Below are 12,085 nucleotides of genomic sequence, written 5' to 3'. Positions count from 1 at the left end.
AATTTCGGCAGGCTTAAAAATAATGCTTCCAAAATTATACTCCCCCCCCAGTTGAAGCCCCCTGTTAAAGATATGGTCTTGAATACATCTCTTGGATGCGCTGGGATACATCATCAGTGATGTTCCTGGGGGTCATTGGGGGTTTCGGGTCTTTCAACATCAGACCCCCTCACTCAGGTGACCCATCCGGGGTTGATTAATTCCCGGACTGCATCCCAGCAGCACCAATTCACGGGCTCGCCCTCTTTATCCAAAGCCAGCGTGTGGCTTTCTCTGCGGCTTCTGAAATGGAGCGTATGGCTCCCCGCTTAGCAGCTCCTGTCACTCCTAGCCCTGCCAGAGCTTTGCAGGTTGAGCGTCCAGCAAACCCACGGCATCCCACCTCAATAGGTTCACAGAAGGCACGCCAGCCCCGACTTCTGCACTCCATCACCAGGTCTAGGTATTTAGCCTGCTTTCTTGCATGTGCCTCCACCATGTGTTCTTCCCATGGCACAGTGAGCTCCCACAGGATCACCTGCTTGGTTGTATCTGAGTAGATGATCAGGTCTGGGCGAAATCTTGTCTGGGCGATGTGTTCAGGGTCCTTAAGTTGTTTTCCCAGATCCACTCTAAGCTTCCAATCTGGTGCTGTTGACAGCAAGCCTGACTTGTACTTTGGTTGCACATGGGGCTTTTCTCCAGCCCTCAGGAAAGCGATGTTGGTCTTCCTTGGGCAGTGTCTGCTGGACTGAATCGCTGAGGTGACGGCTTCTGCAACTGCCTTGAGCACCTGGTCATGGCGCCAACGGTAACGGCCATCGGCCAAAGGGCTGGGGCAGCTGCTGAGGAGGTGTTGAAGTGATCCTCTCCCAGCACACAGTGGGCAGGTAGGTGTTTCACTCTTACCCCAGGTGTACAGGTTTGCAGGGCTTGGCAGTGTGTCGTAGACAGCTTGAACCAGGAAAATGATGCGGCTGACATCAGCCCGCCTGAGGTCTGGCCATGAGATTTTACGCTGCTCGGTCTTCTCCCACCTAGTCCAGGCACCCTGCTGGCTGAGTCCCACCATCTTGCTGGCTCTAACCTCCTCTACACCAGCACACACTTCCTTTTGGAGGAGATGTTGTCGCTCCTTCCCTTTGGCACTGTCCACCTTGCAACCTGGGAAGTATCCCAGGCCTGCTTGCACTCTTGCCACCGTCCCCACAAGGGCCTTCTGCCTGAGCCGTGACTCTGCTGCCTGTAGCTCTCTGGCCGCACTCCACTTCCTGCCTGTCCGGACTTCGATGCCAGCTGTTGCCACCTTGGGGTCCCTGGAGTCCCTGTACTGCATGACCTCCCTTGTCCGGGTCACCACAAATTCTTCTGAGAGGCCACTGAAGGGGAGCTGTAGGGTGTTTTTGGACCCATACAAGGCAGCACTGCTTAGGCTTCTCGGCAATCCGAGCCACCTTCGCAAGTAACTGCTGATCTTCTTTTCCAAAGCTTCCACAGTTGACAAGGAGACATCGTACAGCAGTAGCGGCCACAGCACTCTGGGTAGAATGGCATGTTGGTAGATCCAAGCCTTGAAACGACCTGGCAACCCAGATTTGTCGACCTTGGTGAGCCAGGCACCAAGATCTTCACAGGTCTTGTGGATGGCCGCTGTGTCCTTTAAGCTGCAGTCGAAGAGCTTTCCCAAGCTCTTGACTGGTGCTTCTGACAGGGTCGGAACTGTGGACTCTGCAATCTTGAAGCGGAACTTGTCCAAGACTTTTCCTTTCTTCAGAACCAGGGACCTTGACTTTGATGGCTTGAAGCTCATTCTTGACCATAAGATAAGCTTCTCAAGACCTTGTAAGATCCACCTGCAGCCAGGGACTGATGATGTTGTAACCGTCAGGTCGTCCATGTAAGCTCTGATTGGTGGCTGCCACACTCCAGACTTGGTCAGTGGCCCACGACACTCCTGCTCCGCAGATTTCATCACCATGTTCATGGCAAGTGCAAAAAGGGTTACTGAGATTGTGCAGCCTGTTATTATCCCCTTCTCTAGCCTGTGCCACTCGGATGTTATGGACCCAGAGGTAGCCCTCAACTGGAAATTGTTGTAATAATCCAGTATGAGGTTGCTGATTTTATTGGGAACATGGTGTCTGCGGAGAGTCTCCTCAACCAGCTTGTGTGGTATGGACCCATAAGCGTTAACAAGGTCCAGCCACAGGACAACCAGGTCGCCCTTGCCTTCTTTTGCTTCTCTAAGGAGCTGTGTGATGACCCCTGTGTGTTCCATGCAGCCAGATGTTCCAGAGATTCCGCCTTTCTGTACAGAGGTGTCTATGTAATTGTTCTTTAAACAGATCATCGACAGTCGTCGTGACAGGATACTGAAAAATATCTTGCCTTCTGTACTTAGCAGTGAGATGGTCCGAAACTGGCCAAGTTCTTTAGAGTTCTCCTCCTTAGGGATCCACACACCCTCAGCCCATCTCCACTGATTGGCAACTCTTCCTCTACGCCAGACTACTCTCAGGATCTTCCATAACTGCTGAAGGAGTTTCGGACAGCGTTTGTAAACGCTGTATGGTACGCCACTGGGTCCAGGGGCTGAAGCTGATCTTGCTGCCTTTACAACTTCCTGGACCTCTCTCCAGCTGGGCTCTTTTATGTCAAACTCTATAGTTGGTGCGGCTGGGCTAACCAAAGCATTGTTGGGGCCAAGATCCTGGTCTCTTTCTGGGTCGCTCAAGGTGTGGTGAAGGAAGGCGTTCACATCCTCTGCAGAGCACTCCAGCTGGCCGCTGCGCTTGTCACCAAGTAGTTTCCTGGTGAAGCCAAAGGGGTTGGCAATAAAGGATATTTGCTTTTTGGCCCTCTCCTTTGTTCGTCTGCGATGCCACTCTGCTCTGCAGATTGTCAGGAGCTTCTTCATGATGATCTCTCGCAACTCTGCCAAGGGCTGCCATTCCTAATCGCTGGCCATCTTGTGCTGCTTCCTAAGGGATTTCAGCTCTTGGCGCAGCTGCTGGATCTTGGTGGCTCTGCGATTCTTGTTGTAGGGCATCTGTTCCCTGTCTCAATGAGGCCAAATCTCTCCGAAGCATAGCTCACAATGATGGTTGTCATTGTCTGCAACCATCTGTCACCCTTAGCTGTTGTTTGGACAATCTCACAAACATCGTCGTCGAATTGCTGCCACAGGCTCTTGCTGGTTGCTGGGGGTCATTTGATCCGCTTACGAACTACTCTGCATGGACTTTGGGGAGCCAGTGCGTGGAGGTGCTGAGCTCTGTGGGGTGAGTCCTGGCCCTGCTCCTCCTGCATCTCACCAGGCACTAGTCCTGTGCGTTGCACCTGTTTCCCTTTGTCCAAGCATTTCATCCTGGTATGATGGATTTTGAGGCCCCGCGGATTCTTGCATGTTTTCCCGCAGATACATATTGCATTTATCGTTGTCTTGTCATTTACATGGGTTGTTATCTGAAGGTCCGTCCTGTTGGGGATCTCATCCTCCCCCCCTCTCGGGATCCCCTGGGGGTATGTCTCTGAGACATAGAGTAAAATGCATCATAGCACATACTCTACACACCTTGGCATGTATGAAACATAAATTGCATGACATTTAGACCTTGCAGTGCTGAGATCATAGGGGAGTATAATGTCGTCAGACCTAAAAATACTGCTTTCAAAATCATACTCCCCCCATTAGAAGACCCTCTAATGAAGATATAGTTAAATGCATCACAGAACATACTCTACACACCTTGACATGTATGAAACACAAATTGCATGACATTTAGATCTTGCAGTGCTGAGATCATAGGGGTGTATAATTTCATCAGGCTTAAAAATACTGCTTCCAAAATCATACTTCACCCATTTGAAGCCCCCCGGTTGAAGATATAGTTAAATGCATCACAGAACATACTCTACACACCATGACTTGGATGAAACATAAACTGCATTACATTCAGACCTTGCAGTGCTGAGATCATAGGGGGAGTATAATTTAGAAAGGCTTAAAAATAATGCTGCCATTATTATACTCCCCCAGTTGAAGCCCCCAGTTAAAGATATAGTAAAATGCATTACAGGACAAACTCTACACACCATGACATGGATGAAACATAAATTGCATTACATTTAGACCTTGCAGTGCTGAGATCATAGAGGAAGTATAATTTCGGAAGACCTAAAAATAATGCTGCCAAAATTATACTCCCCCAGTTGAAGCCCCCTGTTAAAGATATAGTAAAATGCATCACAGAACATACTCTACACACCTTGACATGTATGAAACATAAATTGTATGACATTCAGACCTTACAGTGCTGAGATCATGGGAGTATATAATTTTGTCAGGCTTAAAAATACTGCTTTCAAAATCATACTCCACCCATTTGAAGCCCCCCGGTTTAAGATATAGTAAAATGCATCACAGCACATTCTCTACACACCATGACATGGATGAAACATAAATTGCATGAGATTCAGACATTGCAGTGTATATAATCAGCAGGCGTAAAAAAGTAATGCTGCCAAAATTATACTCCCCCTATTTGAAGCCCCCCTGTTGAAGATATAGTAAAATGCATCACAAGACATACTCTACACACCATGACCTGTATGAAACAAAAATTGCATTACATTTAGACCTTGAAGTGCTGAGATCGTAGAGGAAGTATAATTTCGGCAGACCTAAAAATAGTGCTGCCAAAATTATACTCCCCCCATTAGAAGACCCCTGCTAAAGATATAATAAAATGCATCACAGGACAAATTCTACACACCCTCACATGGATGAAACATAAATTGCATGACATTCAGACTTTGCAGTGCTGAGACCATAGGGGGAGTTTTGCTAGTATTGACCCACGCCCTTGACTGGGCAGAGAAGAAGAAAGAGGGGGAGCGAACTCAGAGTATTTGGGATGGAGTTCGGGGCAGCTTCGCAGTAAAGCGTGAAGCCGAAGCCCCCCCTCTCATGAGGAGAAACATTAGAAGAGAATAAAATTAAAGAAGGAGGAAGATGGGGAGGAGGTGGGTGCGAGGTTTGTTCAATGAGTAGGTAGAGAGGAAGTGACGGTTTAAATAGGGATGGAAGTGGGAGGAGTGAGGGCGTGGATCACTCCCAAAACTTAGTTATGACACATAACTCCACTTTGCTAGTATTGACCCACGCCCTTGACTGGGCAGAGAAGAAGAAAGAGGGGGAGCGAACTCAGAGTATTTGGGATGGAGTTCGGGGCAGCTTCGCAGTAAAGCGTGAAGCCGAAGCCCCAAAAATTAAATCAGAACTTTCGACCACTGCTAGGATTTAAGAAGCAACTGAGAGTTGGAAGTCCGACCTTGTAGTCTTGGAGAAAGCCAGAGGATGAACCGATGCATGGGGAAGGCAGTGTGGAAGTCAAAGGAAAGAAAGGTAGGGAATAATTAAGTAAGGTATTTGAAGGTGCTGCCAGCCTATTCGAGTATAGGAATGTATGAGGTCCTTGGTGGCAGAAATCGGTTGAAGTGGAAAGGTAGTGTTGAGCGACTTAATGGAATGATGCACGTGTTGTACATGTAGTTTAAAGGCCCCAAAAGCAGCCACCGACCCGCATGCGCAGCAGGAGCGACCTGGTAAGGTAGAAGGGGTGCCCCTGATGGCCCAACAGAAGCGATGGAGTGGGAACACGGAGAGGGAAGATGAGGCGATGGAGTGGAAGACGGGGCAATGTAGTGGGAAGATGGAGTGGGAAGACGGAGTGGGAAGACGGGGCGATGGAGTGGGAAGAAGGAGAGGGAAGATTGAGAGGGAAGACGAGGCGATGTAGTGGGAAGATGGAGTGGGAAGACGGAGTGGGAAGACGGGGCGATGGAGTGGGAAGACGGGGCGATGGAGTGGGAAGACGGAGAGGGAAGACGGGGCGATGGCGTGGGAAGACGGAGTGGGAAGACGGGGCGATGGAGTGGGAAGACGGAGTGGGAAGATCGAGGCGATGGAATGGGAAGGAGTATGGAAGATGGCAGCAACGGGAGATGGAAAAAGAGTAGGGAGGACAGACAGAATGAGGACAGGAATGGCGGTGGGAAGATGGAGGATGGGAAGGGAGGACAGACGGACTGGTGTTGGGATGATGGAGGATGGGCAGGGAGGACAGACAGACTGGTGTAGCGAAGATGGGTAAGGAGAAGGCGAAGACGAGGGTGGCGGTGACAAAGGTTAGTATGGTGAGGGTGATTGTTACAACGGCAACGAAAGATTGGAATGAAGAGGGCGAGATTATGTCCCAGATGGTGGCGATTATGCGGGCGGTGAAGGTGCAAGCTATGAAGTTGCGGCGATGATGGCGATGACATAGGCAGAGATGGTGGCAATGATGCCGATGGTGGTGAAGATGGCCAAAGTGAGGGCAAGATGATGCCCAAGACGATGGCGGCGAAGGCAAAGAAGAGGAAGACGAAGGCGAGAAGATCGCAGCGAAGATGGCGATGACAGACAGAGATGGAGACAATGAGGATGGCCATGAAAACTGTGGCAGAGGTGATGAAGGTGATGCAGGCAGAGATGGTGGCGATGATGACCATGGTGATGAAGATGGCCATAGCGAGGGCAAGGTGATGCCCAAGACAATGGCGATGAAGACGAGGAAGATGAAGATGAAGGCAAGAAGATCGCAGCGATGATGGCGATGACAGACAGAGACAACGACAATGAGGATGGCCATGACAACTGTGTCAGAGATGATGAAGGTGATGCAGGCAGAGATGGTGGCGATGGTGACCATGGTGGCGAAGATGGCCACAGCGAGGGCAAGGTGATGCCCAAGACGATGGCGATGAAGACGAGGAAGATGAAGACGAAGGCGAGAAGATCGCAGCGATGATGATGTCGATGACAGACAGAGACGATGACAATGAGGATGGCCATGACAACTGTGGCAGAGATGATGAAGGTGATGCAGGCAGAGATGGTGGTGATGGTGACCATGGTGGCGAAGATGGCCAAAGCGAGGGCAAGGTGATGCCCAAGACGATGGCGATGAAGATGAGGAAGATGAAGACGAAGGCGAGAAGATCGCAGCGATGATGGCGATGACAGAGACAAAGACAATGAGGATGGCCATGACAACAGTGGCAGAGATGAAGGTGATGCAGGAAGAGACGAATACGCAGGCCAGAAGATGGCGGCAACGGAGATGAAGGCGGTGATGTAGGCAGAGACAATGGCAATGGTGATGAAGACTATGGCGGCGATGAAGGCGATGCAGGCGGAGATGGTGGTGATGACGATGGCGATAAAGAGGGCAATGACGAGAGCGAGATTACGCTCAAGACCATGGCGATGACGAAGGCAATGATGCAGGCGAAGCAGGTGAAAGTGATGAAGATGCCGGCGAGAAGATTGTGGCGATGATGGTGATGTGGGCAAAGATGGAGGTGATTATGACGGTGAAGACCGCCACGAAGATGACGACTACGGTGGTGACGATGGTGATGCAAAGATGGTGGTGATGACGACGATAGTGAAGATGGCCATGCGATGGTGATGGAGGTGAGTATGGTGAGGGTGCCAAGGATCGTGGTGACGACAATGGCACAATACAATAGACAGAGCAGCGATGGTGGCAGAGATATGGGGGCAACGACTACAAGGGTGAAGATGCTGATGGCAAAGATGAATACGATGGTAAGATAATTATAATGATGGCGAGGTTTGTTCAATGAGTAGGTAGAGAGGAAGTGACGGTTTAAATAGGGATGGAAGTGGGAGGAGTGAGGGCGTGGATCACTCCCAAAACTTAGTTATGACACATAACTCCACATAATATCAGCAGGCGTAAAAAATAATGCTGCCAAAATTTTACTCCCTCCAGTTGAGGCCCCCTGTTGAAGATAGGGTTAACTTTATTGAAGGAAAAGAAAAAGAATTGCATCATTTAATTTTGTCTCACTGTCCTTGGTCATAGTCTATAGGTCATAGATAAAAATAATAACAAACTGTTTCACTTTGTTCAAGTTTTAGAAATAAAAACATGATGTGAAATACGGGCAGATTTCAGGATGGGAAATGACATCATCTTCATTCATAAAAATCAGGACTAAGAAAAAAACACCACTATTTGCAAAGACATCTTTCTACACTAGGGGATTATAGATGATCTAAGTATGAACTGATTATCAAAAGTGTCTTTCTGAACCCCACCACACGCTGTTAAAACACTGCAAATCTAGGCAGTCAAATACACCATTACAACCAACAGTGTCAAAACAACAGGGAATGTGTTTTTTTTTTTTTCAGTTCTTAATACTCCTGCCTGGGTATCCATCTTTATAATCTTTTTTTCACAGCACCATGTATGTAGTCAGCCTGTTTGCTGTGCTCCAGTCACGAAAGCTGCACACTGCACTTGTTAAAATTGATAAGTTGATATGAGATTTTATATTTGGATAAATAAACCTTTATATATATTTAATTGTTTGTTTATTTTAATTTATTTTTCCCCAAAGGTACACAAAGCCCTATAATGGGCAGTGTGATGTTTTGACCTGTGCTCTGTTGGTAAAATGTCGTTCACATAAATGTTATTTTGACACATACCAGGCTGCAAAAATGGTTTTCTCAAAGTATAACATATTTTTAATGTATACTGCCCCTGCCCTTAGCATGAGGGTGCCAGTGAGAGAGGAGGAGCCTTCAATTGCTGCCACAACCTCCTTCAGTTTTTTCCCAATATTTGGTAACTTTAAGTAAAAAAAAAAAACAAGAACACGATTAAAGAATTTGTGGATGTCACATAACTTGTTTTTTGTTGAGAGAAAAATAATACATACTGTGGTATGTTACATACCTTTAAGTGCTGACACTATGTCTTCAATGAGCACAGATCTCTTTTTCGTAGGCTGCACAAAGCTCTCTTCACTTTCAGCATCTATTAGACTCTTTAACACAACAAACATTTAAATGTTACAATAAACTTAGTAATGAACTATGTTATAACATATTTGCCTTTGTAAGAGTGTGAGCAACCTACCACAACAAATTAAAAAGGTTTACAGGAATTTATATTGTGCATTGTGTATAGGATAAACAAAAACAGGATTAAAAAACAAAAATATACATTGCAAACACACAGCAAATTTGCCAGTGTTAAATCAGCAATGTGAGCTTTAAATGTAACTTGATTTACATATTAAATATAGAACACTATTGAAAAAGGTCAGGGCACAGCATTTACCACAAAGAGCACTTTTCCACCAACGTGGAACAGGCTTTGTTCGCGTTCACGCACCAAATGTTGAACCGTTCTGTGCATTTCCACCAACAAAAATAGGGTTTTATAACCCATTGATTGCTTTTGCTTAAAAATGGCCAAAACGGTAAATATAGATGTACAGTATATAAATAGAAAACATTAATCTATTCTAGAAGACCCTGAAGTAAAACTCTGAACATGGAAAATAAAAGTTTCAGTTATGCAGCTCTGTCTTTGAAACCGATGAGCCTTAACATAATTCTAAGATCTGTTCTCTTTCACCATAAACAAAACTATTGATTTTTTTGGTTAGGACTACATTTTTAGCTACTACTGCTGAAACTCACAATTTCCAGTGACTTATTTATGGTTGTGAATTCCAGGCCAACAACTCTTATGTCTGAGTCTGTATCTGTATCACACAGTGGAGGGGCTGTGTTGGGATCAGGCCTTTTCTCTTCCTGAGATCTTCTTTAAGAGCCTCAACCATGTGATTTTGTGCCTTTTTTGACAGTGTGTGAGCACAACATTAAATAAAAAATGTAAAAATGTTAAACTTAGAGACACTCACAATCACAGAAATCGAAAGAGTACGATCTTGCACGATCAACATTGTTTCTGTGGTCAGAAAACTACTAGTAATAAATCTGTGGAGGAATGACAGTAATAGTCTACAATATGTAATTATACAGCTGATGTATAATGGGGAACCGCATTGTAGGCCTGAGCAAAAAAGGTGATGTAATTGATGATGACCAACAAGTAACCTGATGAAGGTGATAATCCTAAATTTGGAAAATTCCCAGAGAACTACAAAGGAAGCAACAAGATGCCATAAACCTAGAGTAATGCAGATGTTTGCAGTATAATTTGATAAATGCCAGGATAACAAGGTTTTGAAAGATGGTGAACACCGTATTATACTATTTATTTATAATATATTTCTATTGCATTTTCTATTGTTTTTCTTCTTTGTTCTGCTTTTAATCTTCATGTTCAAAAATATCTGTTGAAAGATACTACATTTTATTAACGTATTGTTACATATATAATAAATATTACAATATTAGAAAGTTTTATTAGCCTCTAATAATGCGAGATACATGTCACTATTGGGAAAATGTGTATGATTTTATTAGGCTATACTATGTCTTGGAGTATACAATATATACACATAAATTTATACATAATCTATCTTGCCAGTTTTGTACGTAAACAGTTATTTTAAATCATGTATTGCACTTTGGAACTGCTATATTCATTCAGACTACAAAAAGACACTGAGAATTGAATCTAATGAAGCTTTGCACTGCACTGCACAGCCTCTGCTAGGTTGCTGTCTAGGTTATCTCACTAGCTAGTTAGCTAGTTAGTTAGCAAACTAACGTTCGTAGTGGTAAGCTAGCTAACTAGTTAACTTACATTCACATTCGTAGCTTAACGTTAAAACTATGGTCTAATATGGTTTTATCGCCATTTACATTAGGTAAGATAACATGTTCTGAACTCTGTGCTACTTATTTACTAGTCCACCATCAGATATCGTTTTCAAAAGTCGTTCACCAGCCCTTACCCAGGCACTGCGCCCTACTAATAAGACCCCTGCTCATTCAGCGCAGCTCTCCGCAGCCTTCAGCTGCTCCGCCTCACCCAGACCGAGGCTGCGCTCTAACTGGCTGATTACATTTTAAACTGCGAGCGCGAAGCCTTTAACCAGAACTCTTCAAACCTGCAGTCTTTCCTGTCCTGTACAATCCACAGCCAGAGGCACAGCGATATGTTTTAATGATGCTACAAATTTAAAATGCATAAATTAGAGGTAACAATTAACTAGGAAAATTCTCATACAAAGATCACAATGATCAGAAACCATAGCTTAGTAGCTGAACTGTAGGTACAGTTGGACCTTTCACTTTTGAAGATCAAGAACCTATGTTTAATTCTTAACAAATTAAAATATTATTATAATATTATTATAATATTTATATTATATTATAATAAAATTACATTTGGATTTCTGTAATAAATTTAAAGTGAATGTGTTTTATAATATTGTGAAAGTAAATAGAAGGTGTATTATTTAAGTCCTTTGGCTCTGGAACATCTCCTCGAGATTTGTAATGAACATGCCCCTGGGTTAGTGCCAGAAAGTGTGTACCTGTTTAACAAAGCTTATGTAGAGTATGGTCATTATGAACATAATTTTCACTGCTTCTCACGTTCTATGTACTTGGGGACAAGGGAAAATGTCCAACACCATGTGAAGCATGCCAGTTTGTATTTGATGCAAATACAAATCTTAAAAAATATCCCACAGGTGGAGGACCCTATACATTTAGAAAACCAAAACCTGTTCTCAGATCTGAGACAAAACATTATGACCATGCTATGTCAGTTACTCCAGAACAGCCATTCATGGGGTGAAAGGCCCATCGGTATTGATGAGGTTAAAAAACGTTTCAGATGATTGGTGTACCAACATAGTTTTTGTCTTGGTGTGACTGGACAGAAGGTGAATATGTGGCTTGATTCAATAAATCACAGCAAAATGTACACCTGCATTCAATGTACACCTGCTGACACACATTGCAGCCAGCGTAAAGAAATGGGGTCCTTTCTGGGCAACTTCAAAACAAAAATTTTAATCAAATGGCACTCTAGTGAAGTACTGCAATGGAACTACACATGTGCCTGTCCAGATTGTAAAGAGATTCCTCAGGTGGAATAGTCTATCTAAAAGGGGAGAAAAGTGCATAAAGAATGCAACCAATGACATCAAAGATCTCTTCTCTCAGCTTCAGAACAGCAATTATTTCAATACCAAATCAGAATACCCGAGTGGAAATGTAAGGAGGTTTGGTACTGCTTCAAACTGAGCGTCT

General features: G+C 44.7%; 1 pseudogene; it reads right to left on the bottom strand.

The window, feature by feature from the left end:
* Positions 1 to 229: 229 nt before the first annotated feature.
* On the bottom strand, positions 230 to 3,028 carry LOC125781303 (uncharacterized; annotated as a pseudogene).
* Between the last annotated feature and the right edge of the window lie 9,057 nt (positions 3,029 to 12,085).

Source organism: Astyanax mexicanus, chromosome 15 (assembly GCF_023375975.1).
Source record: "Astyanax mexicanus isolate ESR-SI-001 chromosome 15, AstMex3_surface, whole genome shotgun sequence".
NCBI classification, from domain to species: domain Eukaryota; kingdom Metazoa; phylum Chordata; class Actinopteri; order Characiformes; family Acestrorhamphidae; genus Astyanax; species Astyanax mexicanus.
The sequence above is the reverse complement of the archived record's forward strand: the minus strand, read 5'-3'. Positions and strand labels throughout refer to the sequence as shown.